The sequence below is a fragment of the Anser brachyrhynchus genome (genome assembly GCF_964034855.1).
Source record: "Anser brachyrhynchus genome assembly, chromosome: 26".
In the NCBI taxonomy this organism is placed as follows: domain Eukaryota; kingdom Metazoa; phylum Chordata; class Aves; order Anseriformes; family Anatidae; genus Anser; species Anser brachyrhynchus.
In genome coordinates this window covers 2,913,022-2,933,246 of record NC_137719.1, presented here as the reverse complement: position 1 = coordinate 2,933,246, position 20,225 = coordinate 2,913,022, and the positions used below count along the sequence as shown (strand labels likewise).

The 20,225-nt window shown below is 39.4% G+C and overlaps 1 long non-coding RNA gene across 3 annotated transcripts in view; it reads right to left on the bottom strand.

Annotated features, from left to right (window-relative positions):
- Positions 1 to 8,162: 8,162 nt before the first annotated feature.
- LOC308182991 overlaps positions 8,163 to 20,225 on the bottom strand; it is a 48,699-nt gene continuing 36,636 nt past the window's right edge. For 2 of the 3 annotated variants that reach the window (XR_013942185.1, XR_013942186.1), the window contains 3 exons: positions 13,747 to 13,905; positions 9,399 to 9,635; positions 8,163 to 9,026 (listed from right to left, as the gene is read on the bottom strand). This is a non-coding gene — a long non-coding RNA (uncharacterized lncRNA). The remainder of the gene's footprint in view (positions 9,027 to 9,398; positions 9,636 to 13,746; positions 13,906 to 20,225) is intronic. The other variant, XR_013942187.1, reaches the window with a different exon arrangement.

The window sequence follows — 20,225 nt, the reverse complement described above, 5'->3', positions numbered from 1 at the left end:
AATTCTCACCGCAGACCTAGAATGCATTTCACAGAAGAAAATGCACTAGAAACCATAAACATTCCTGCCCTTGTTCTCGTATTTTTTCTGTGTTCCACCCCAGGCAAAGAAAATCATTAGGCTTTACAGCAAATTCTGCTAGAAGTCAAGTGTCACTAAGGGCTTCTTCATCTTGTTTACCACAGGAACCTACCTTGATGTCCTCCTGAGCATTCCCATGAATGTTTGTTTATTAAAAGGTACAAGTGTTACTACAGCCCTATAAGCATCAGTGACGAGCTCTCCTTTTACAGTTATGGAATAAATAATACAAAAGACCAGAAGAGAACAATAGATGTTATCTTGTTTGATAGGAGACTGTAGCGTCTATACTGTACAATTAAAGATACAGTCCTGATGTCATACACCAAAATAAAGGTAAAACCACAGTGCCCATGGGGCTAAAGAGCAGAAAGTTAAAGTACTGTTGGTAGGTACTATTCTCCAGTGCCTTGCCCTCATTGCAGTCATTTTCTCTGTGCAAAGTCCGTGTACACTTGCAGGCTATGAAGCACTGCTTTGCAACTGGCACTTGGTAGGGCTTTTTGTATAGAAAGGATAAAACAGACAATGGAAGCAGAGCCTTTGGGTTACTTTTGGTCATTTTAAAGTCCAATGTTTGCCAGCACTGAGCTCTGTTTGTATTGCAGCACAGAAGTGCTCAGGGACCAAAGCAAGCGCTCCTTTGAACATCAGTGCCCAGTGATGGGGGCTGTGCTGTTCTGGGAGCTTGTGGACCTGAAGTGGGGCCTGATCCAGAAGGAGGAAAGCAAGGATGAAAACCTTCCTGCAAACAACAGTCCCACATAGGGGAAGAAGTGCACACGCATGAATTTCTGAAGAACTCGGCACACCACAATAGTGCCAGACCAGTAGGTTTGGTATTGCTTTTTTAAACAGCTGACAGCAAAGCACTTAAACTTAGATGAATATTATTATCCCCAGTTCATATCTAGTGATACACAAAGCAACAAAGTAAGGGATGAAGGCTATTCCGAAAGCAACAGCAAACACAGGAACCCTAAATTTCAGTCTAGTGCTATAGCCCAGAGCCTAGAAATAAAAGCATAGGTAGCCTCTGCAATAACAGAAACTTTAGGGCTTTTAAAGAATGAACATTCATTAACAACCATAACAGTATCTGCTCCTTCTGAATCCAATTATTAGGCTTCTGTTAACTCCTCCTACAAAAAATACATTCCCACTCCGGCTTTTACTGAAAGGCATAAAAGGCTGCAGAGCTAGTGTGGGGCAGCGTCTATTACTTTGGCTCGAGGGATTCGTTGTGTGATCCTTTCCGGATGAGCTTGTAATGTATTAAAGAAACAACTCCGACTCTCCATAAAAAAGAGCAAGTTACTTATAAAGTAAGAGCACATTACTTTATGAGCAAAAAAAAAGATACATTTTAATCTCCAAAAATTAGCATAACTTTCCTATTATTTTAGAGACTGCTTGATTAAATTATCCTATATCACTTTAAAAAGAATGAGATATGAATGCTAAAGAAAAAGAGCTTAAGACTTCATTTCATAGAATAAAAAACCTAGGGGGGGAAATGCATAAAAGCAGAATAACACAACATTGCCCGTAACAACAAGCACTGTGTGATCCCTTAACATGGGAGTCTGTCCCGGGGAGCAAGCCTTGTGCTCTGACCTGCTGAGAGCTCATTCAGCTGGTGTTACCAGAGGGTCTTTTTTCTTAACAGAGGCCCCGGTGGCCTGACCATTTGCAGATTGACTAGAATATGCCAGCTTGTTTCCTCCCCAGGGCTGCCTTGTTGCTTGCAGTAGCTGATGCAGATCAGTCACTCAAGTCCTTTGCTAAACGGGCAGGTGAAAGGCAGGGAGGCTTGCTTGGCTTTTCACATGGCAGTAGACAGAATAGTAGGGTGAGCTGATCCTTCCAACAAGGCCTTTCTTTTGCTAATACTTGAAAAATAGTTCATAGGGGCTGCAGGACAATAAAGGTAGAACCTATGATTGGTCAAGTAAGAGTTTCAGTTAGTATTTTTGTAGAAGAGGTGCTTTTATTTTGACTACCGTAATGCTATGATTTCCTTACATGGGTTAAATATGAGAAGTCAGAATAATAATCCAACTATTTTATGGTAGCAAATATGAATCTGTAAGTATACACATTGAAGCATGATTGTGCATAAAATATTAACAGAAGATTTGTATACTTAGGATAGCATTGATAGCTATGAGTGAGTGCAGTTTACATTGTGAAGAGAGAATATCTTTTCTGACCAGAAACCATAAAGCACCCCATGGTTTTGTCAAGGTAATAATTCCCTTTGAAATAAAGAACACAGTAGCTCAAGCTTGGCTCTGTCTCTAAGCGCCCGCTGTATGCTGCGAATACAACTGGAGAATAACTCATCTTGAGGGGCAACAGGAGAGAAAGAGCAACGTTTTATTTCCTTTAAACTATATGAGCATTTTCAGGGCCTTCCAATAATCCTGATTGCCTTTCTCACCCCTAGCAAAGTTCACAACCCACTGATCGAAACACTGATCCCTGTAATCTCTAATGTTAGTTTTGGTAATGGAGAGAAAAGATTTCATTGAAACCATACTCCAATTAGGAGCTGTGGTTCTCTGAACATAAAAGATCCAGTAATTTTTGCTGATGCGATCATTATTACAGAGACTTAATTGGCCAGAACTGTCAATGGCAATTAAATGCTTACGACTGGGGCTCTCAGAGGCTCAGTGACTTACTGCATGTTTTTTAAAGCATCCCATTTGTTCAGTCACAGTAGATGACTGCAATAGTGCCTGGAAACCTGAATTTTGTTCTATGGTAACAGTTAAAACACCCAACAAGCAAATCTCCTATAATTGGTAGCTTTATAGGTTGCAATCAATTGTCTTGTCTTTGTATAGAGAAATTACACTTTTTGTATTTTTTTTTCCCCCCACTTTTTGTTACGTGAGGTTATTCTGATGGGAGTCTGTAATTAGAACTGCAGTGAGCCATTTGAGATTTGAAAGGTTGAAAACATTATCCTTCTGGGATGCTTCGCTTTGAGAGCTTTTTGGCCGGTGGCCAAGTCCCAGCTTCCCTCAAGTTCAGCTCAGGCGATTCAACCTCAAAAGTTTTACCGAAAGGAACTGCCAACCTACAATCTGGAGAGTCAGAAGGGCGGGACAGGTGACTCCCAAAATATCTCAGCAAGCTGGTGTGAAAAGTTGTCAGAGGGATCTTTCCCAGCCTCATAAGACCAACATTTGTATGTGTAGCGTTTCTATATTATTTAGTATCTCTAACATAACGGCGCGTCCAAACACAGGTCAGGTTCTGGCATTAGATGCTATTGAAACACGGGGAAGCACAGTCACTTCATGACAACATCACAAATCAAAGTTAAAAAGGAGCAAATGCTGTAGGCACGATGACAAATCTCATTCAAAAGTGTAAGGCAGAAGTCTCACTCTGATATATCAAGGAGAATGGCACAGAAACCCTGCGAATAGAGGTCTGTGAGATATCGCCTCTTGTTCCAGTCCTAGCACCGACTTTTCACACAACTTTCAGCATCCCCAAGTACCTGCCTCTGCACGCAGGTTTTGATTTTATCTAAATTAACAATCCCTTCCTCATCTGAATTGGTGCCGCTTCAAATCCAGGACAGGGCTAACAAAAAGGTAAATGCTATTGCTGGATAGCCTGGGCCACTGAACTTCCCACCTTTTGCCTTCAGAGAGACAGCAGAACACCAAGCAATGACTCGTCCAATTTAAACAATTCTTTTGTATGACATTATGAAATGGGCACACAGCTGGGCAGATTTAAGGGGATGAATTCAGGAGGACATTTTCTCTCACCTAGTGTACATGCTTTTTCAGAGATTATGATTCCTTATTTTCGACATTTTATTATAAGCAATTGTACAAGAAAACATGTCATTAGTGGAAGAATTGGCTTCATGCATAGGAGAAAAATAATAGAAGCAGGAAGCAGTGTCCAGAGATCTGTAAAAGAAAACAAAACCACTATATGAATCACTACAAAACCAGGTACCTTTATTCTAGGTCTGGAAAAAAAGCTGCACTTTATAAAAACTGACACCATCACCTGGAGTCTACAAAAGAAAAACAGCAAAAACAGCTTGGATGCTAAATTTGTCCTTCGTTTAGAGCCTGAAAATTATAACTTCATACATTTGGAATAAATCAGACAACTTCAGTGCCTTACACTACAGGCATTCTTTATTGTAGATTGTACATTAGATACTAAATGTTAATATTAAGATGTATTCCTCTAGGAATAGGCTTTTTGTGAGGTCTTCATTATTTTGCACAGTTAGACATGGAGCTTGGAAAAGCCAGCGTGACTGTTTTTTTTTTCCACTGTTTTTTTCTACTTACAGCCAAAGCAGCAACAGGCAAGGGGAAAAAAAGTAGCCTGACCCTCAGGTATTAAGCACTCAAACTGGAAAAATACTTTTAGCAAATCCTCTGAAAAGTACAGGATGGAAAGAACAAGGAGAAGGAAAACAATGCATGGCGAAACTGATTTCCAACAAGACTGAAAGCAAGGGCAAAAATCTAGGGGGAAAAGAAACAATCATTTGCCTAACTAAGCGATTTCAGTTTTTGTTTGATGTAGTTTTTCGCTTTTTCCATCTCTCCATTTTTAGTTTTAATCAAAAAAAAAAAAGAAAAAAAGAAGAAAAACCACCAAGGGAGTAAGTATTTCATCTCAGGGGATTGAATAGCTAGATAAGAAATAAGCTGTTTGACTTTGCATCGCAGTCACTAGCCCACAGAAGCTCCGATTTACTCCCAATTGCTCCTATAGCTTCATTAATTTCCAATGAACTAAAAATTCACTACTTACTGACAATCTGGCCATAGAAATATGTGCACATGCAGTTTATACTTGAAAAACAGATGTGTTCAGCAAAATAAAATGAAATAAAAGAAAATTTTGGCTAACAAAGCCTATACCCTACAAAGACTGCTTCTTATACAAACATTAACCTGTCATGTTCAGTGGAGGTCAACAACAGGCTAGCAAGAAGAGTCTTGGTATCGGGTCCCCTGGTGCAACTGGAAGCATTTGAACAGTACTGTTAAAGCGTGGGTTTTAAAAAAATGATGGGACATCTTCAGGAAGAGGCCTGAACGACATCGAGAGCCTGCTCTAAGAGCTCCTGTGTTCAAAACTCCTGCAGGGGGGATGGATTCAAACCCAAGCCTCATGCCTTAGAGGTAACAGGTCCCTCACCTGCTGGGTACACAGGATAAAATTATTCCCTTTTCATTTGTCGTGTACAGAAATACATATATCTGAGCTAAAACTAATAAACATGACTTGAATTTACAAATAGTTTCTTCATGATCTGGTTTGAATTTTCAAGAAAATATTTTGTATAAACACCTTTATAAACACCTTTATAAACACCTTTACCCAGCTCTACCTGCCACATAAATGTCAGCCTGCACTGCTTCGCACCCACACAAGAGTCTATGCTTAATATCTTCAAACCGGTGAGGAATATTTGTAAGTCATGTCCAGCTGCCTTAATTAAAAACGAATCCATTGTGTTCATTGCAAGCTAAGCCCTGTTTCCACTGAGGGAAACGAAAAAGATCATAAACAAGCCACTTCATGGCAGTTAGAGAACAAAGCCTAAGAAACGGTGGAGTCCAGCTGGTGCAGTAACAGGCTGGCCCCGTACTCCTGCCTCTCGGGACGCCTTTCACACCCTGCGCTGCTGTTGGCATAAAGCTCAGCAGCAGTTCCTCACAAGTACCCGTGCCTGTGAAGTCCAGTTTTGAAAAGGAAGGCAGCCCGAGAAGCGAGGCGTGCCGTGTGGGAGATCTGAGACGCAGCGCCGACGCGCAACGGAAAAGCCACAACTCCCATGTGATGGAGTACAACGCTGCGGCACAGCAAACCTCCGTGCTAAAAGCCGCTCCATGGTGCTCCTAAATGTTCAAGATAGGAAGGTGCCCATGGCCTGCGTGAACAGAGGAGGTAAACACCCAGAGCAAGGCAGGTCCGGGCTTAGTTTCGCACCTGCTGAGGCTGCAGCCACCATGTTTCCGAAGTGACAAATAGCACTGGATGCCAAGACTGAGGGGCTAAGTAAGTTTTAGAGAGAAGAAAGAAAATCTGGCCTCTTCAAAAGATGCGTGAGTCTGAACAAGCAAAGGAATGGACACATCTTAAGGAAACTGCTGTTTCTGGAAACACCCTTCTTAATGAAACCATTTCTCAGCAGGAGCCTGTCTCTCTTTCCTGACTCTCAAGTAAAGTGAATGCTTTATCTGCAAATTTAAACATCCAGAACTCTACAGAACAGACCACAATAATAAAGAGATGCATCTTTGTTGTAACTATTGATTTATTTTTTTTTTTGAGGAAAACAGATGGAAATGAGATAATGCTAAACCTCCTTCAGTAAGTGAAAAAAAGATGCTGTTCACATTTTGTGAACCGAGCTTCTAGAGGTCAGAGAGAAATTAATTAGGCCTACAAGGGAAAAACAGCCATACAATAATTAATGAAAACAATCCAAATAGTACAATAGTGTTTGCAGGATTTTCAGGGTAACACAAGTGTATAAACTCTTCTTACTGTTGCTGAAAATGTTCTGTAAAATGAGGCTGAGGAAAACTTGCTGAAATCAAAACATTTTTGCAACAGACAATACTGTTAAAAAAAAACACTGTGTGGAAAAGTTTATAACAGAAAATAGAAAGTGAAATACAAATATTAGAGAACACAGAAGATGACCATTTACTCACCTTTAGTAATCTGGAAAGAGTTCAGACAAGCACTCCCCTGCTCAGAACTCTACAAGCTGGATGCACTAAACCCACATCCCCAACCACCAATCTGGTGATGTGAATTTACTCCTCAGATAAGATAAACTTCTTGAAGATCAGATGTTAGAAAGCACAAAATATCATTCATATTGCCTCACGAACTACTTTAGCTTGGATGTTTCATTTTTCTACTATGACGACAGATAATAGTGGTGAAATGCTCACGGAATTTGTAAACCAGGTGACAATGTGGCATAAACATGTTCATTATGCAAATCTGATTGCTTAAATCTTCAGACGTAGCTCATTTATTTGTATGAAGCTGAAGATACTCAGTTCTTTGCCTTTCCTTGACTAATTCACTAACAGATCTTTCTAGATAATTGTACATATTCCACCAAAAGCTATTCATATTGCAGTAAAAGAAAACACTTTACCTTGCAAAGCAGCTCTGATAAGAGGAGAAAAAGTTACCTGGGGTTTGAGCTTGAATTTTGCTTCCTAATTCAGTGGAATGGGTTGCAAAGATAAGAAAAATATAAATGCCTCATCTTTGAGATGTTCAGAGGCCTTTTAATTTAATTTTTTGAATACCATTCATGTTGTACAGAAAGAAACTCAATTGCTCTTGCAAAGCAGAGGGGAGACACCAAATAATTGCAGGTCATAAGAATGAGAACACAGGAAGACCGTGCAGGGCTAGCTTAGAAAACACCTCCTTAGAGGCAAAAAGAAGAAAAGATAGCAATGAAACTCCACAAAGGCTACAGTCTCCAGGAACATCAGAAGTTCACTCTTCAGAGTTAGAGAAAGTGAATGCAAATGCAACTTGAGAGGGAATGGGACACAAAAGCCCTAAGGGTGATTTTAGTACTGCCAACCCCAACATTAGATAATAACAAAGCTGTCTTTAAAATCACAAATTTAGGAGTATTTTGTCTTTTAAAAAATTGCACTTCTGTAGAGATTACATATCCTTGCAGTTGCCATCTCCTAAACAGTAAGTAAAGACAAAGACAACCAGAGGGAAGTAATGCACAATTCATAGAACCATAGCATGGTTTGGGTTGGAAGGGACATTAAATAGGGAAGGGACCTCACCAAGGGAGGTTCAGGTTGGAAATGAGGAGACATTTCATTCTCAGAAAGAGCAAGGCATTGGGACGGGGTGCCCAGGGCGGTGGTGGAGTCACCGTCCCTGGGGGTGTTTAAGGAAAGCTTGGACTTGGTGCTTAGGGACACGGTTTAGTGGGTGACATTGGTGGTACGGGGGTGGTTGGACCCAATGATCTTGGAGGTCTTTTCCAACCTTAATGATTCTAAATATAATTCTAAAGATATCTAATTCCAGTCTGCCTGCCATGGGCAGGGACACCCACTACACCAATTGCCAGTGACAAAACCATCCACTAACACTAAACCTGCCCGGAGCAGGTCATCGGTGTGGACAGTAATAAATCCTCATCACATTTAATTCTTTTAATTGTTTACTCATGCTTTTCTAAATCAAAGTGTTCACGCACATGGATTCAGTTCCACATGTGACCAGAGATGAGCGAGCTAATACATATAGTGCTCATGGGACGCATCATATCTGTAAGAAAATTCCATTTCATTTTGTTTTGCTCAGTTTCAGAGAGCTTTCATCCTAAAAGAAACTGATAAACACACTTCACAGACCACTGGCTTGGACAACACGTAGTTAGTGCAGAACATCAGATTCAAGAGTAAGCAGTTAATATTTCCTTGAAAGTAAACAAGGATAGGCTTTGCCAGGATACTACGCTTAATGCACCACAACAATATTATGCAACAAGAATATTTGTTCTCCTGCATTTGTGGAGGAAGGTTAGAGCTGAAAGCAGCTTCCCTCTCCAAAATAACATCTATTTTGTTTCCTCCAAAATCATAAGGTACCTACTGAAGCTACTACTGCTATTTCCATACAAATCTGCAATGGGCAATATATGTCCTGAATAAAACGTGAACATCTGTAAAAATTTTCAACGCGTGGCCACAGACACAAAGCATCTCCTCTCTGCTGTTTCTCTCTTTCAAGGCAATGTGATCCCGTTCTTGATGTTCTGCTGGGTAGTGGAAATAGAATTGGTGACGTATCTCCCATCGGCCATAAATATCTTGTTGTTCTTCCCTTTGTGCTGAACATAGGTGCTGACTCTGTGAAATCATTGTAGCTGGCTGTGAATGAAGCATGAAATGAAAAACTCTTGTCCATTCCACAGAGAGAATACAGACTGTGCAGTATCATTTTTTATACCCTGGTAAAGACTGTGTGCTATACAAACAAAGCAGCCGTGAGTACTTTGAAATTCTCTCACACGTTCCCTTTCCATTTGCTACACTATCTCTTTCTTCCTTTCCTAGTTCAAAGAATCAGTTAAGAAAGATCCACTTCCAGCACTAACTCCCTCCTCGTAAATACAATGGTGCCTGATTCAAGTGAATCCATTAATTTTAACTGAATCTTTTAATATTAGAATGAAAGCGAAGAATTAAATTCAATCAGAATAACGTTGATTATAGCATTTAAAGCACGCATGTGAACAATACCTTTGCTTAAAACACGTTAAAATGTTATTTCAACCTTTTCTTCAGCTGCTCTTTTTCTGCTTGGTCTGCTGAGATGAAGTTTCATCTCACCTACTTGGGAAAAGCGTAGCCTTCGACAGGTCTTTCAGATTTGCTGGCTACAGCTGTTATTCCACATGAAACAGAATTTTCGAAAGGGTGCAAAAGGCAGGTTCAGGACCTGCTCCTCATTGAATATGAAAGGCAGCCAAGATACACCTGAAAGCCAAACGGAGAAATATTCAGAAGTTCATACGAAGCAGTATACACCGACAAGCTTTTGCAGGGCTTTACAAAGGTTTCTCAGGAGCTCAGGCACTGTTGTATCACTAAATAAAGGTGAGCCAGGGACCAACCACTGCCTTTAAGCCAAATGGCATGGGCAGGCTCACATCTGCATGCCCCAGGGCCAGGCTGCTCTTCAGCAGATTCGTTTCCTGGGCCTGCAGTGTGAACAAACTGTCAGGGACAAAAGTTTCAGCACAGACTGGAACCCTGATTTGCTCAGCCCAGGACTCCAGATGCTCTTTGAAAACGCTGATATGAAATGAAGCTCAACAAGCCAGAAAATATACTGCATCCATTGCCAAAGAAAAAGAAGCCTTATTGTATAAGCCCTAAAAACTTACAATCTATATTAGATGCTATTCAGAGTGAAGATAACGTGACAGCAGAAGGAAAGATGAGTCGCGTCAATAATCATAGGTGAACCTAAATGAAACAGATATTTGTGCTGGCAGACCTGCTGCGGTTTGAGACATTCTTGTTCCACCGTTCCACCATGCTGTTCGAGCAGGCACATTTGGCATTTCAGAGTGGAGCCTCTGGTCTTTTTTTTTTTTTCTTTAAATCACAGAGAAACTCGAATTAAAAAGCACAGCTAGGTAGTACTGGGCTTTTCCTCCTCTACAAAGTGTACATGTAACGACGTGACACACGCAGAGCTCTCTAAACCTTATCTCAGCATTTATAGCTTCTTAAGCATAACATGGCATTGCAACAGCATTTTTTTTTTTTTTTTTTTTAAACATACCACTATTCAAGAATGTCCTTGCCAGGAATTAGAAATGAGCGTACATCACCACTAATATTAAAAGGTCACTACACAAGCACAGAAGAGGCTGCAGAATATTGGCACAAAGGGGAATCCAGCAACAGCAGCAGTGGTAAAAGATGTTTTGGAGAAAAATTATCGATCAGAAAACACTGAATTATAGCAGATACACTAAACAGAGATGGTTTTAAAAAAAAGATAAAGAAAAAAGGTGATTTTTTTTTAAACCTTCTCTTTCTTGCCAGAAATTTGAGTATGAAAAGGTTGCAATTTTAGGGATTACTTTTGGTAGTGGTTTTGTTCTGAGGTCTGATCTGCTTTCCACCTTCCTCTCCTTTTTGAGGAGACAAAAATCAGATGGGTAGCAAGTGAAGAGAAAACCCTGAAAAACCCTGAAAAACTCAGAAGAACTCTTTAAATTAAAAATAATTCCCAAAAATCCTTTGGAGTTTCTAAGCATTTGAAAGATATTTTGAAATTTGGGGTAAAATAATAAAAATCTGATGTACCATCACAATACATCCCCTTCAAAATATGCTTCTCAGCTCCTACCCCAGTTTCCCTGCGAGTGTGCTCTTTCTTGTCAGCTTGTTGCATCAGGGACAGAACGGCAGTAACTAGATGTGTACTTAGCAGAGAAATACAAGAACAGGATGTCAGGCTATATTAAAATCCAGTTTGTAAAACAGTGCAGCATTATTTTTTTTTTAATTTTTTTTGTGATGAAATAATCATACCCAGAGTTTTGCTTTGTGTGATGAGGTACGTGTTAGACTCTGTTTTCTCAGTGTTAATTGCCCAGGAATTAAAAGACTGACAGTACAATGGTTCTATCAAGTCACGCTGCTCTGGACTCTGCATGACACAAAATTATTAAAACAAGAAGGGAAGCATAAAGAACAAACCTTTCTTTTTGAATTAGTTCTGTTCACCAGAAGACTCACGTACACAAAACCTCACAAACTTCCTTTTCCACAGTCTTTTCTATTCTATTTATAGGTTATAACTATTCCAGAAACATTCATCGGGTACATTTACAATGATATCAAAGGTGTGACTGCAGTGGATGAAGTTAAAGCGACAACAGCAATACAGCTATGTCACTGGGTTGCCTACACTTGATAATTTAGTTTACCGAGGCTCCAAGAAGAAAGCCGTATCCTGCATGAATTCTGTGCTTCAGGAGGATATTATTCATTGCACACAGACTCCCCACATTTAGGTATTCTAGGATCTATTTGATTTCAACTTCACCATTTTTAAATAGCGTTTTACTCAGTGGAAGCATCTTAATTTCTCAGGCAGGTGACCTCAGGACATCTTCTGAAAGCAAAGAAAGGGGCTACGCTGTGCTGCGCTCTGTACACAGCTGTTTAGGAGACAGTCCCTGCTTTAAGCCCCCAACCTAGGTATCAAACAGATGCAGAGAGGTTGATCAAGTTGGTGCATGGGGCAGAAGAAAAAGCAGCAGAGTGAAAACACCATTGCTAGAGGTGCCGTGGCTTCGCAGTTCCTTCTGCCATTCTTCACCGATTTAGGTTATGAAATTTTAAGGGGAGGTATAGCTTCTTGCCAGGTCTCACCCTGCACGGGGCGTCTCAGTCCTTTAGGAGTTGCCATTTTATGGCAACATGTATTTATATGAACACATACATGCTTCTGTTTATTTGAATCCCAATTTTCTCCCCTTTGGCAGGTGCTTTTTCCCCGGTAGCTGTGGAAGCACACATGAAATCAAGTGCACGTATACTCAGTCCTACCCCATCTTCTTAACCCACGAAAGTTTTAAATACTTTATATTCCATTCAAAGTAAGATCCTGATCCTGCCATCCTCGGACAAGCAAAATCCTCCAGGGAGCAACTGTAGGATCAAAACCATCATGTGATACACGCCTCTTGGTCTTTATTTATTATTAACTTCTCAGCAAAGTGGCTGGAATTTGACCTGACAAAAACAAGCCGAACTCCCTTTCTCATCTAGGAATTTACTATCTTATGTTTCAAAATGCTTGCTATTATTAGAATATGCAGCACTGCATCCATGCAGAAATGGGAGAGAATTGTACTTTGTCTGGTTATAATTCTGCACAGTCTGCATACGGTGATAAAAATTAAGCTACCTCATATACATAAAGGGAAAAAAAACCTACTGCATTCTCAATATTGTAATTCCTTGGAGAATTCCCTGGGAGGTGGTGATTTTTCATCCAAGTAACCACTATATCTCTACAATAAAACAAAGATTGCATGACATTTTAAAACAGAATTAAAATACATATAGTGGGCAGAAGGTCGTGAGAGAGTCTATGCCTGGCAGTTAGAAGAAATTTATTATCTAGGTACAAGTGAATGGAACAGAACCAAGGACTTAATGGACAGATTTAGAAATGTTATTATTGCTGTCACTGAATGCACCATTAACTTTAGAATATTTGCATAACTAAGTTGAAAAAAATTAAATCTAGCAAAAAATATCTACTTTTAATTTTTACCCCTGCTCCTGAATTGCTATTTGCATGCTTACCTAGACACAAAGCCCCTGGAGATTACATCAGAGTATATGGAAAATATTTGATAACCTAGCTTCATGGTATTTAAATCCCACAAGATAAAATGATTCCTCAGCAATGCTACAACAGAGAAACTTTTCATATGTTTTTCATCAGCATAATTCATAACCTTGCTTTTTGTTCATTATATGGGGATGACAGTGAACATATTTCCAGGATAGACAGAAAAAAAAAAAACAGACCCCCATGTAGGAATCTGCCTATGCTTGTCTTTTACATCTGTATCTTTTTAAAGTGAATTTATACAGCAATGAAAGGCAGATTTGTGGACCCTGAAAGGGAAAGACTTGTCACATGCACTTCTGTGAGTTTCTGTCCAGTTCTAAATACAGCACACCGTGCCCACAGCAGGGACTTGGCGGGACACCTCAAGAGTTGGAGAGCCCCAGTCTACTCCAGTACAAACCTTCTGCACCATGGTAAGCAAGGAAAAAAGATTTCTCAGTTTCTTAGGAATAGAATGCAGACAGTAGTACTCCCATCAAGGCAAGGGGGAAGAGTGTTTACATCTTAAATTGTTCAGTTCTGTGGCAATAGAGAGAGCATAAAACAGGCAAATAAATCACAGTTCTAAGGGTTACCAGATCTTCAAGTGTAGGCTTCGTACAGTTCCACTGATCTTAGCAGAAACGCACCAGTCTGTGCCAAGGATAATACAGACCACGAACCTTTAGAAAGTTTCTTACCACTTCTTCAAGAACAGACCTTTCTTCGTCCCAGCAGGTTTGTTGGTCCTGCACTTCACATAAATAAGGACCTCCGGCAATGATTTTATGCTTGTCAGGTTCCATATTTTGTATAGAGATGTCATGCACTGTTTTAATTCAACTTGGAAGCAGCTTCAAATGTCTGTTGTCAGCAAAACTTGAGACAAAGAAAAACTTTAAAACAAAAATAAGAAAATAGACAGGGAGCTCTGTTCAAGATGATGATGATACCACTATTTCTATCAATATTCATTATCCAAATTAACAATAAAACAAACAGCAAAGGGAAACCTCATAATAGCTAGCATGTACAACCACCCATCAGCTTAACAGTAAGTATGAGATGCCAGCAGTTTACAGAGCTTCTGTTGCCATTTGCAGCCATGATCAAAAGCTCCAAAACATTGTTTTCCTGACACTACCAACAACCCTGTAACACTCTCAGAAATGATGAGCAATTATACTAAAGTTGATGCAAAACAAATCAATTTTCACAAAACCTCCTATCCCAGTTAGGAACGAGAACATCCAGAGAGATGTGGACAGTGCCACAGCAAAAATTGGAGAAAATACTGCCAGATTGTGGGGGTTAGAAAGGAATGGGAAAAAAAAATTGCAATCCAGCAGACTTCAAACACACACTTATTTTTGCACTATAATCTGGGACGTGTTCATCTCCAAAGTCAGTCCTGGGGATCTGAACCTACTTCCAGTAGACCTATTCATCTCACACACCATAGCTGCTAATCATTAAAAACGTCAGCTGTTCCCAGCTGCCAGCACAATGACCCGGTTTGGGAGGGCAGGTATGTGTACAGCTCAATTCTGAAAGTTCAGTACTTGGTAGTTAACATTAAAGCTAAAGCCTCTGTCCAAAAATTAATGTTACATACAGAGATGCACGTACATATCTTTGTATTTACTATGCTTTTTGGCTTTTAAGAACATACTTCTCTAGTTAGCACTGGCTGCAGTAAATTGCTTCTTGCAGAAGTAAGGCATTAGTTTATGTGTAATTCTACATTCTTGTACCCAAAATATATCTGGAAGAGATAAACAGCTCTATCCCATAAAAATTCATCCAATCCTATACCTAAAGCACAGCAAACAACACTGAATTAACAGGAGGAACATATCCTTGTTGCCAGACAAAGAGTTAAAAGTCTGTATTTGGGCTGCTCCATATGCATCGCATGCCCTCTCTGAATAGGATTATGCTCAAATTCCCCACACTGATAATTATTATATGTAAATACCCAAAGTCGATTTGCCAACTGCATGGTTGTATTTGACATCTGCATATTTCTTCCACACACCATAACTCTGCATGCAGACAGCTGCCTGCTTGTATAAATCTGCCATTTGACTTTATGAATCTCATGAGTTGTAGTGTAAGCAGGTCAGGTTTTGTGTAAAAATTGTGGAATTAATGAGAGCCCACAGTGCAGGTATTTCTGGATGTGCGGGTAGAGGCTGGGGCTGGCTGGAGGAGGCAGGTATGCCATTTGTCTGCAGAGATTATTAGCAGTGAAACCCTAATGGTTAAGACAGACAAAGTCCAGCGCTATTGCAATTAAAGCTGAATGGATTTCAAACACAAGCCTTCATTTTTAAATGCATCTACCCTTATACAAAACAAACACAATCCCTCCCAACACTTCATTCCTGTCAAAGCTCTGTGTGCCCGAGAGGCCCCAGCAGTTCTGCAGTTATTTTTAAAGAAATGGAATCATAGGCCACAGGTTAGAGAAATGCAGCTGGCATACCCTTTGCAAAGGTAAAAACGTGAACATTATAGATCCACTAAATATGGAAGCTTTCAACTGTTTCAGAAGCTGAAACTCAGGGACTACTTCATTTTGGCTTTAAAAAATGTAATCTATTATTTCAATCAATTATATTTATTTTTAAAGAAAATTGAAAATATTAAAATAGAAATATATTTAAACAAAATACATTCTCTCTCTCTATATATATATAGCTATAGATACAGATATTTCCTTAGATTTTGCCAAGATAAATAATTTCCCATAAAGTTTTGCAGGAAGCTTTCACTTAGCTCTAGTCTGAGATGCTTATTTTATCACGGATCTTTCTATTACACTAACTGCGATAGAATGTCACATACATCTAAAGTTTTAATATAAAGTTTGGAGACACGGGGAAAATAAAGTAAACGGGGTCACAACACAGAAGACTGCTCAGCATAGAAGCAGTTATCATGAGGATTACATAAAGGAAAACTGTATTATTTACAGGTGCTGAACAAGAGGATTATGGAGGAAAACAAAATGAATCAGGGACTCTTACTGATCAAACCGTTCATTGGAATGGAAGGCCTGGGAAGATTACTTTCAGATTCTGAAAATTACCAACTATAAACAAATATCTCGAACAGTGATCTCAGAAGCCATGAGAAAGGTGTCTGAACTTTTTTATACATCCAGGCAAAGGGGGGGGGGGGGGGGAGTGGGAGTAGGATGAAGAGAGGGTGAGCTATTACACCCTAGTCCTTGAAGAAATTTCAACCCACAGGATACTCTTGCTGTCATGAATAAAGGAGGTGACAAGGTCTAAGACAAGGTTTCAAAACCAGGAGGAAGAGAAAGTGGAAAAGAGAAGATTTATAAGTTTCATCCCAATAGCAAGTAGGATTCTGTTTGCCAAGGTTAGCTGACACAAGCACAAAAATGTAATAGCTATAAATTTGTCTCCAACAAGATCTATTGTCACTTTGAGATGATGGAACCTGTTTTATCATCTGACTTTTAAAATATATACACAGAGCAAGACATGCTATTAACCTATAAAATAATACTGGTTTTGAAATTTTAAGAGGATACACATACCCTGTATATATTACTTAAAATGGAAATAAAATGAGTATGTAGTTAACCGTTTCCCCAATGAAACATCACTTTCTAGAAAGTGTGCATGAAAGACTTGAGGCCATCTTACTCATGCAAATAATCCTAGATAAATCAGCATGAAGAATATAAAAAAAAGACAAATGCCTTCACAAAACACTAGGTTCTACTGAAAGCATGGAACTGAAACCACTATATTATCAGGGATCTTCCTCCTGAAATCTCTCTTCTTAGGGCAAAGTGTTGAATAAAAGAGGATGGTATGCAAACTTTGCATATTTATGCAATTTAAATAATCATCAGAATTTCTCTAGCTAGATAAGAGCGAATAAGCAATAGCTTTAAAAAGTTGAAAGTTGCTTATAAATGTTTGTTCAAGCTGCATTAGTTGACTACCTCTGGTGTCACAGTCATTAACGAAGCTCAAGTGATATTACTTGTTTCCAGTTCCAGCTGTACTCTTTGGGTACAAATTTACCAGGACAAGCAAAAGGAATAATGACTCCTCATTTTCCATTCCACTGTGTAGCATGCACACTCCCACACAGCATGAGAAAGTCAGAGCCGGGTAGCTACACAGGCACGTTCCCCATTTAGACCATCTCTGCTCTATCTGCTGATTATTCTTTTTCTCCTGGTAATATTCTAGAGAGAAAAAAAAAAAAGAAAAAAAAGAAACAGGAAAAGTCCAAGACTGAGCAGACAAGAAGTGATATATTGCCACTTGAAGTAGCCCGTAGTTTGGGCTACAAATGCTTCTGAGATCTGCACAAATGTGTCTGGTTAGCAGATTTCTAGCAAATATCCTAGTGGTTATTTAGTGGATATATTTTTCTATTAAAAGTTGGACAGAAGCATTCTCTAGAACCTAACACATATTAGGAATTCTCAGGCCATCCAAAGAAAATCAGGAGCTCTATGCATGACCACACATTTGTTTGACCTTTCATAAACTGTGAGGACAGTGACTTTTTCTGGTGCTGAAAGTGGTCCCTGCAGGAATATTTTTTAGCAAACAGTGCTGAAAAAAAATCCCAAATGTGAGAAATTCTTATTTATTGTAGTATATCCAAGATTTAGAACAGAGTAAGTTCTTACGATTCCATCCTAAGCTTTGTAAAAGCTGAATTTGAAAGAAATAGACTCACAACTGAAGATGGTGGCATCATATATAAGAGAAGAGCTTGAATATTGTTCCAAGCATTTAAAAACATAGCTTGTTCACAGCAAACTATCATCCTAAAATCATGTTGGGTACGTGGTGAAGAGAACATCTTAGCCTGTTTCTCTAGTGTTGAAAAAGCACATAAACCTCAAGTTCTGAATTCACAGATACTGTGAAAACGGCTAAAATGGGCGGACACATCATTATTGCAAACACCAACATTAATGACCAAGCTAAGGAAAAATGATAGCAGGTATTTCTTTGAAATGCTTTTAACTTAGTCTTTTAAATAGAGACATAAATGTTTTTATAACCTTGTTACTAACAAATGCAAATTCATACAGACCCAGATGGCATTCTCGTATTTCTACTGTGAAAATCTCAGTATAGTGAGTATCTAAAACAATTGCTTAAGTTTCATTGCTGCATATTCCTAACCTCAAAAAAGGACAGCTTTTGCAGTAATCACTATTATTTTCTGCACACGACAATGATTTCACCATCACCTAAAGCAGCACTGAATAGAGTCAGGCATTTGATGTGCTTCACTTTTTACTTTGAGGTCTGGTATGCAGCCTTGGAGCAACAATACCGAAAAATAATAGTGCATGTCACAGACAGCCCTTTGAAAGAAAGGGGCTTTTGAATGGATACTTTATTTCCCACGTGGGATTCTTCCCAATGGCACCGGATGTTCAGATATAGGAAAAATATGGGACTTAATTGTTTTCCTTCTTTTCTCTGACTTTTCACACCAGTTGTGAAACAAGTCTAAAGCAAAGACTTCCCTTATACCACTATGCCATACCTTTTCTGTATATCGCTATACCAGCTGGCATATGAATTGTGAAAAGAGGTGGCATTACAGGAATTGTTTTCCTGCTACATTTCTTCCAATTCCTATATCTTAGGACAAACCTTTTTATGGCACCGAATCTATGCTCTCTCTGCTTCAGCTGCAGACTGTTTTCTATGGATGGCTCTCCACAGGATCTGTGCTGAGAACTCAGATGCATTTCACATCAGCCACCCGTGAGCCACGGCATGCTACCGCTATTCTGAGCAAGCCACCACTCCTAAAAATCAGACGACTGCCAGGAGCGCTGTATGCCTTCAGTCCCGTAAGATCTCCCTCCTCTCCACCTCCTCCTCTCTGCATTTGGTTTTATATATAGACTACAATGAATTATTGGAGACACATGCTGGAGGCATGGTTGAGCAGTCATGCACATAAAATAGAATACAGCAACAGAGAACCTACAAGAGGTACAAGCAGAGGTCAGGGGCATCCAGGCAAGAACAGACAGACTCTCCAAGGGGCAGCTTCTCTGAAAACGGCATTGTTTTGTTATTAATATGCCTACCAAAAACACTAATATAGAAACAGAGAAGTAAGTAATAATCCTGTGGGGAATAAGAGATAAGGGAGGAGATTTTCTATTCTGTTGAGACTGCATCAGCTCATTTTATCAGCCAGACCATCACAAGCAGTATTTTGTGTTGCAGGAGTTCAGAAAAACATCTTTACACTGCAATCCTGAGACAGGTGTCTCCAGGCCACAGTCTCAGTGTTACTGGAGGAGACAGATATGTAAAAGCAGCTGGATTTTCAGAGTAGCTTTAATGTAGGCAATTTTACACAGAATTAGCTATCTCATTAGTAGAGAAAATGACATGCTTACGCAAATAAAGGGACAGACCACGACTTTGAATTAAACCCTGATTAATAAGGAACATGAATTTGAACTAACACAAAGTTTGCTTGGGAAGCTGCTAAAATCTACCTTATGAGGGTTTTCACAACACTCCTCCTCACCAAGGACCATCTAAGAAACCACAGCCCTTTCCAAGTTTGCTTTGTTCCACAGAAAGGATGTTTTAGTACTGGCTTCTTGATATTTAGAAGTTTCTCCTTCCTCACATTAGCTGGCCTATGCATAGAACTACTGCGTACTCCATAAATGCTTGCTCAAGGACCAACAAGGGACACTTGGCAGGCAGAAGCACCGTTTAGAGGAATATTAAAAACCAGGAAGATCTAATCTTATCTTTGAACATGGATTCACTGTGCAGTCTAGGGCAAGTCACTTCCCTTCTCTTCCTCAGTCCTCCGCCAGTGAAGTGCCGATGACGACATTACTTACTGTTGCTCAAAGCTTAGTCCCAAGTAATAACGTCAGTGTAAATCTACAGTCCTTGGAAAATTAAGTGTATTTTAAGGCTGGGTAGAAACAAACGGGAAGCTGTTTTATCAGATGATAAAACATCCTATAACGTGTTCAACAAATGAAATATTTCCACTGCTAAATCAGGATAAAAATACAAAAATCTCAATTGTCCTCTTACTTTATCGTAGCATAAAGAGGGAGGGACTTCATCCAAGTTACTTATTCATCGGGCTCTATTTAAAAAAAAAAAAAGAAAGAAGAAAAGTAATAGGCACTT